Below are 8,655 nucleotides of genomic sequence, written 5' to 3'. Positions count from 1 at the left end.
ATGATCAATGCTTCCCTAGATATGGGTTGGTAATGGAAATCCAATGACATACTGATACACATATATTTCTAGAATTTGTGGAAGCACAAGCAATAGATCCACTACGCCAGGATAAGTGAAGAATTTATAGTCCCCCCATATCAACCATTAATATGTGCATTAACTAATTGTATGTCAGATAAATCATTGAAACTCATTAGTGGGTTGGATGGTTGGTATGTCACTAAAAGGGGAACATATATAAGAGCTTTTAATGCCACAAAACTCATCATTTACTCCCTATGTCCATACCAATCAAGCCAAATCTCCATGAAATTTCCTACCACACATTTGTACATGGATTTCGAGTGGCTTTAACACAAGATAACAAATTTCCTTGTCCACACTACACTTGTATGTGGGGTCAAACTATTTTAAAGACATCAAGAAAGCAATAGAATGAGTAGAGATCTTGGAAACCTTCCATTTTGGGGAGCAAAGATAGGCCAGAGATATCACCTACTTGATGTGATTATCTAGCATTGTAAATCCTACAAACATAGGTGTCTATACTAGAATGAGGTGTGGCAGGAAGAATATTTCTACAAGAGACCTATATCTTTCAATGAAGTTCTTTTAAAAATTCTTCTCAACATTAGGTATGGGTGGCCTCTCATATAATCTCTTTCAAACAAGGTATAATTTTAGAAGGTTTCAAGGAAATGACAAAATAGAGGAACTAGGGGTTGTAACTGTCCAAGGGAATGTAATAAGTGCTAAGAAATAGTGAGTGTATAAGCTATATATGTCTAGGAGTGCCTTGTATCAAGGTCTATTTCTTACCAATTTTAGTTCCATCATTTACACCATTATAAGGCTATATTGTTTATGTGTTGACTATTCTTTGGTGAAATTTATGGCTATTATATCCATGTTACTCATATGATATTTATTTTTTTGAGATAGTAGATAGATGGTTATGAATTATTTATTGTTACAAACTACCTTGTTTACATTTATCATTCATGTTTATCTGTTTCTACTTCTTCTCTAACAATTATTTGTTTTGAAATTACAAGTAGGAATTTGTAATCAATCATGTATATACATACTGAGTTTTGGTCCTAGTTAGGATGATTAAAATAATTTAATTTTTCTACTTAAGAGTAATTACATACAACATGCTACATTTTGCATTTCCATCACCAACCCTACTCATTTTAAATTAATGGTTATTGGGTGAAAAATTGAATGGGTTTCCTATTTTAAATGATTTGAGATATAATTGTCTCAGGGGGAAGTTCCATTGGTGATCATTGTGATATTAAGTATTGTGCAAGCTAAGATACCCAAGATTCACACCCTCCCTATAATAACCCGGTCTACAAAGAGGAGGATTGTCGTAGGCCCCAAAGGTATAGTGATAGTAGACAGAATCGAGCTCATGTCACACTAGTATGAGCCCGAACTAGTTTTTTATTCCTATGGTACAAAAAATAATGATTTGAGATATACTAAAGATTTCATACTAGGGAGTGCCCCTATTTGTTGAAGGTCACTTTTCCAATGCCAATAGAAATTAGTGCTAAAAGGTGGACTTGAGTTGAATGGTTGGTAGAAAACCTAGTTAACATGTGGCTAACCTCTAAAATTTCCACCTCTAAAACTTTGCCTAGTCATTTTCACACTTGAGTTGATAATTATAAATTAGAATTTGTGTTCAAAGACACCTTCCCCACTTTCAAAAGTCACTAGTCATCCCCTGAACATCGTTTAATGTTTTATGAAATTGAAGTTAACACTTTATGTTGTCTTAGTTGGGCTTTCAATTGAAAAATTAAGGAACGCTCTATGGTACCTTTGCTACTTAGAGGAGGAAAAACTCATAAGATCCTTATTTAAACTCCTCAAGGCATTCTTATCAAATTCATAAAAGGATTAGTAGAACTTGTTTTGCAAGAGGTTACCCAACCCTTGAACCAAATTCCACGTCCATATTAACCTCAATCTCAACATTCTCCACGACATGACCCTGAACTGAATATAATAGCTAGTAAAGTATTGAATTAATTGATATCTAACAAAATGGCTAGCAAACAAGCTCATGTATCCACATGGATCCCTGAAGGATCTCACAATTTGGGAGGGCAACTCCATGAATTTCTTAAACGCTAACATAGGATTTTGCATAATTTTGCCTGAGACTAGTCATGTGTACTTGTAGATCATATAAATAACTTCTACCTTATTGTAATGTTGATGAACTTTGAACATGAAGATGTGGTATATTAGTTGTTTCCATACACTTTCGAGAGAAAAAACATTTGCCTAGAATTACAATGCACCAATAAGTTCTATCGTGGGTTGGGATAATTATGAGATGGACTTTAATAGAAAATCTAGTGAAGAGTAAACTTCAACTACTCCTGCAAAAGTGCCAATAACCATTAAAATAGAGAAGATATAATCGAAGACTTCAACCAACACTTCCCTGGTACTCTAAGCAAATTCCTTGTTAGCACCCGACCAATCAAGGGAGTAGTGGAACATAATTATACAACTAGTTTGCACACATCCAATACCATATTCATTAAGAGGATTGGTAAGATCACCTGGGTAGAGAATGAGGAATCTAAGGAGGTGGAGAAGGAAATGTTCACCTTAATAGGAAACCCAATGGGAGAAGACAGTGAAACTTTTTTTCATTGTCTTGACCAAGGGGGGATTTCAACCTTGAATCTAATGGTTTACATAATACTTCATAACACGACAATGATCAATTGACTTACCCCCTCATGGGCCAGAAAGGGAAAAATTTACTAAAGGAAAGAAACCCCTATTATTGACCAAGCTTAGAAAAAGGGACCCACCGATCTACAAGGTACGCTTAACCTAGTCAAGAAGCTATGTAATGAATTTGTTGACCTAAAAAATAAATACATGGAAGGAATTTCTAGTCAAAACCCATTTAGACCTTTCCATAAAAAGGGAAATAACTGACCCAAGCCCTAAGAGCCTTCAAATATGGATTTAAAATCTAGAGGAAGTGAGGGTAGTCAACCTCTGTATTCACACCAAGTGAATCATCTTCAAGGGACTTGTCCCCAGTGGTTCAAATCCACGAATTTGGTTATAAACCAACTACTTGATTGATAATCCCTCTTCAATAAGTCAACTGATGAAGTTGAGAATGAGGAAACTTAGGAGGAAAAGGTCACAACTAGAGAAGATAGTAGGTTCCTTTGGGGCTAATAATTTTTTTTGATAATGAGGTAGTAGGAAAGGTATCAATAGGAGATTTAGAGGCCATCCAAATTTCCCCCAATAATTATAGTTTCAGAAGTAAGGGACCTATACCTATTTCTATTGTTCCTGCTGTAAGCACTCAAGCATTTGGGAAAGTCACACCTCTATCTTAGAATAAGGGAATACTACTGCTCCTTAATCCAAACCCCCACCAATGTTGCTAAAAAAACCTATGAGTATAGTGTTATTAAAGACATGAAAAAAACTAAAGGTAACATCCCCATGTATGACATATGTGTCACACCTCAACATAGAGGTTCACTTTTGAATACCTTTAAATCTTTTCTCAATCAACAACAAATAACCATTGCCGCATTTGAAATTCAACACATACCCACTAAAAATAAAGTAAAAACTGAAAACAAACAAGAGGATAAAGTAGCACGTAATGTTACCATTGATGAAACTAGCATAGGACCACATTTAAAATCACATACACCTCCATTCTTTCTAAATTTTGAAATTTACAATTACAACGTGCATAACTATTTGATAGATTTAGATGTGTAATTTAATGTAATGCCTTACTTTGTTTATCAAAGAATAAATGTAGTTCCCTCTAAATTAGAAACCCATATTAGTTAATTAGATAGATCTAATGTAAAGGTTATGGGTGAATTGAAAAATGTCATGATCATATTAGCTTTAGAGTTGAGGTTTTGTCAAGTTGTTGATAATGTTATATATATCCCTAAAGCATTTATTGTTGAGTAGATATTGTTCACAGAAGTTGCAATGTAGATTTTCCACTAATTGGTCTCACTTGTAACTAAGGTGCAACGAATAAACAAATCAAATCAAGGTGGACAATGAATCCCATGAAACAAATTATTATAGAGTTGGAAGTTCATAATGAATCTATCTCCTTTTCTCCTTAAGTGGTAGGCCATTATTCTTTGGAAATTAAATATGGTTGTTATGCAACTCAATAGTAACCCCTTAAAATAGGCTCATAGTTTGAACTCCTTCATTGCACTTTGACTAATGTTGATGATTGTACAATAGTAGAATTAGCTAGCACTAGATCAATTAAAGTAGGCTTAGATACTAACATTTGGACTTTGTTTTTTAATGGTTCCATATCACAAAAGGGAGACAAAACATGTTGTATTTTAATAAACTTGCATAAATTAAAGGATCTAACTTCCCATCAATTAGAATAGTGCTACAATAACATGATTAAATAAGAAAAATTGGTTCAAGACATGAATAAAATTATTGACCTCAAGGCAAATTTCTTAGAAGTTTTTGTGACTCAAAGATCATTATTAGATAGGTAAAAGACTCCATGCATTGTTTTTCTCTAGTTTAAAATATTAATAATAGCATATTTGGAAGTTAACTGTTAATTTTGAATATTTAATATTTCTTCTATTCCTCAATTGAAAAATGTTGGTACGAACACTTTAGTTAACACAACTTCAATGTTTTCCTTGTTGAATAATGGTTTTTATTTTTAATTACTTTTTAAACCTTAAGAACTTCATAACATCACAAACTAGAGGGTATTTATCACAATGAGTAGATCATTGTGTTCCTCATAGATTCCAACACCTTCAAAGGATTCTTCTCTCAAAGAACAAAATATCTACCATTTTTTGGTCCTGATGATGGATCCCCTTTGGGGTTCGAAACGTCGACATGATGAATATGATACTGTGGATAATCCGGTAAATACTACACAAAATAACGACCACAGGAGCTTAAAGTCTTACATTACTTCCTTGTATGGAGGGGATACATGGAATGAGATTTGTCTTCTCGAAATCTCAAGGATAAAAATTGAGAGAAGAACTGTCGACCTACAATTTCTATATATACACTGGTCGGAGGATTCTTCTCTCAAAGAACAATATCTACCATTTTTTGGTCCTGATGATGGATCCCCTTTGGGGTTCGAAACATCGACATGATGAATATGATACTGTGGATAATTCGGTAAATACTACAAAAAATAACGACCACAGGAGCTTAAAGTCTTACATTACTTCCATGTACGGAGGGGATACATGGAATGAGATTTGTCTTCTCGAAATCTCAAGGATATATTCTTCTTTGTAGCATTACAATACAATATATATATATATATATATATATATATATATATATATTATATATATATATATATATATATATATATATATATATATATATATATATATATATATATATATATATATATATATTTATTTATATATTTCCATGGTATCCATAAACTGCTAATCCATTTACCATGGATTAGAATACAATTGTACCTCCTTAACCGAAACTATAAAACCATGGGATAAACCACCATGTTCCATAAAACCACTAAAGGAAAAAATCATGTGTTGAAGGCCACCAAAAATTGATGCAAAAAACCACCCCCTTTTTTTAGAAGCCGCCCTTGAAAATACTGAGTAGGGGAGGATTTTCCTGCCTTGTGACCCCCTTGCTACACCCAACAATGTACATGCGATAATAGTCATGCAAAGAATATAGTACATACCCAACATTATCCCACTTGTTGTTTTCTTTGCACACATGGGGTTGCACAAGTACATGATCAACAATCCATGGCAATAATGTCCATTGTTTCTATAGACCAAGATATCTTCACAATTCTTAGATATTTTGTTAATGAATATTTAACTTTCTTCAAAGTGTCCACCTTCACCAACAACACCTTCTTTCCTTCAACCATATCTCTTACAAAGTGATACTAAACATCGATATGCTTTGTATTAGAATGACACACTAGGTGGTTCATTATGAAGATTGCACTTTGACTGTCACAATCTATTGTCACAACTCATTGTACCAATTCAATACCTAAACACAATCTATGAAACCATACTACTTCATTGCTTTCTTGAGTGATTTTCATGTATTCAAATTCTATAGTTGAGAGTGCCACTACAAACTGTCTCTTTCTCATCCAACTGATTACTCCTCCAAATAGGCTAAATACATGTGCACTTGTAGATATTCTATGATCAATATCTCCAACCTAGTCTGCATCAACAAATCCATATATGTCCAACACTCTTTCCACCTTGGGCTTCCTTGGTAGCATAATCAATAATTATTAGTGCCATGGAAATACCTGGAAGCCTTCTTTACTATTGGCCAATGCTCCTTCGATGATTTTTACATATACCCTCTCAACACTCCCACTGCGTGTGTAGTGTCAAGTCTATTATAGACCATTGCATACATCAAACTTTCATCTACACTAGCATATCGAACATGGGACATGTCCTCTTCCTCTTCTCATGTCTTGGGACACTAATCTGCAAATAATTTCACACCTACATGAATAGCCACCTTCACTGGTTTACATTATACATATTAAACATCTACAATATTGTCTTGACATACTTTCTCTAATTTAACTAGAGTTTCTTGTTTACTTATTCTCTTTTAATTTCCATGCCAAAATTAAATTTGTAGCATCAAGATCCTTGATGTCAAATTTACAGGACAACTGAGTTTTCACTTCATGGATCCTTCATGTCAAATTTATAAGACTATTGCACTTACTGATATGTGACAATTTCTCAAGGCACACAAAAATGGGTAAATATATCCTCAAATAAAAAATATATAATGGCTTGCTCCGTAGCATGAAAAAGAGCTTTAGCCTCTACCCATTTATTTGTAGAAATTATGATGTATATTTGCAACTGCTCATGGAATTTTAATCAAAATCATAAGACACAAACCTACTATACTACTCTGCGGAATTCAATTCAGAATTTAGAAAAATAATCAGAAACATACAATAAGAAATAACACACATGCACAAAGTATTTTTCCAGGGGAAATCAATCTGCTAAAAACCCCTTTGCCTGCTTTCATTAACATGATGAATAGAGATGTATTACAATTGCTTGCTTGGACTGAGCACAACCTGTAAGTGAATAACTTATCTCTTTGTTCACTGGGAAGCTCTGACCTAGACTTAGTCAATTTATGCCTCTGCTTGAGCCCCTATTTCCTTGTGGAATTCCTGAGGAAATTAGGCCCCTATTATTTAGGAATTTCCTCCAAAATGATGATGCAATCCCCAAGGTTGATCATCTGACTGAATGCAACACCTGTACACTCAAGACTAGTCTACAAATTATGCAACACTAGCTATTTTGCGTTGATTGACCAGTTAACTAGATGATCACTGAGTTAGACTGAAGTCTCACTGCACAATTGACCTTCCACTAGTTCCTCCAACAATTAAAACTAGTTTAATTGAAAACAAATTGAAATAACTGACCTTGATTGATACAAATTAGCAATCACACATGCTTAAATGATATCCAAATCCTCTAACTCAAATTTATTGAGTTAACTGGGTGAAAAGAGTGATGACACCTCAGTTAACTCCATCCAAGTTTACTGCTAATGTGGAAATTCAAATTTTCTCAATTTAATCAGGGCAAAATCAAATTGAGATTTTCTTGCTGCATTTTTCAACACTCCCTCTTAGCAAGAAAGGGATTATCAACCACCCTTATCTTGCACCTATGGAACTCGAACTTCCATCTTGACAAGGCCTTTTTCAAAATGTCAACATCTTGTTCCTCTATCGGAATGTATTGTAGCAACATTATCCGCCTCTGCACGTAGTCTCGTACATGATGATATTAGATATCTATATGCTTGGATCAATTGTGAAATACCATATTCTCAGAGAGCTTAATGCAACTATGATTACCACAATATATCATAGTTGGATCCATCATCATACCAAACAACCCCACAAGTATCTTTCTCATCCAGATTGCCTCACATGCTGCTTGACATGAAACCATGTACTCTGCTTCCACCAAGCTGAGTGCCACAGATCTTTGCTTCCTGCTGTACCAGGAAACCACTATAGAACCAACACTAAAAATTCCACCTGAAGTACTCTTTTGATCAAATGGACTTCCGACCCAATCTACATCTATGAAGCCACACAACTTCACTCCCTCTGTTCATATGTACCATAATCCATACTGAGTAGTTCCTTTGAGGTACTAGAAAACATGCTTAATTGCCTTCCAAAACAAGTTGGTTGGCTTAACCACAACTTGTCTCATCTAGTTGACTGCATAACACATATATGGTCATGTGTTCACTAGATACATCAATGAACCCACTAGCTACTGATAAATGGGAGCATGCACCTCTTCAGCTAAAGCGGCATCCTCCTTCCTCTAGTTGGTCGCTAGAGGTGTCTCCATGGGTTTGGAACTCTCCATGTAGAATCTCTATAATATATCATTTACATACTTTCCTTGAGACACAAATAGTTCCCCATTGCCTTGCCATACTTCCAACCCGAGGAAGTAGTGCAAGAGACCTGTTAGCCTCCTGTTGCAACAGGGTTTCATCTTTCATGATTGACAT

This window comes from Pinus tabuliformis, chromosome 9 (genome assembly GCF_031772625.1).
Source record: "Pinus tabuliformis cultivar Carrire ecotype Pingquan chromosome 9, CPIR1, whole genome shotgun sequence".
Classification (NCBI taxonomy): Eukaryota; Viridiplantae; Streptophyta; class Pinopsida; order Pinales; family Pinaceae; genus Pinus; species Pinus tabuliformis.
Note: the sequence above shows the minus strand (reverse complement) of the source record.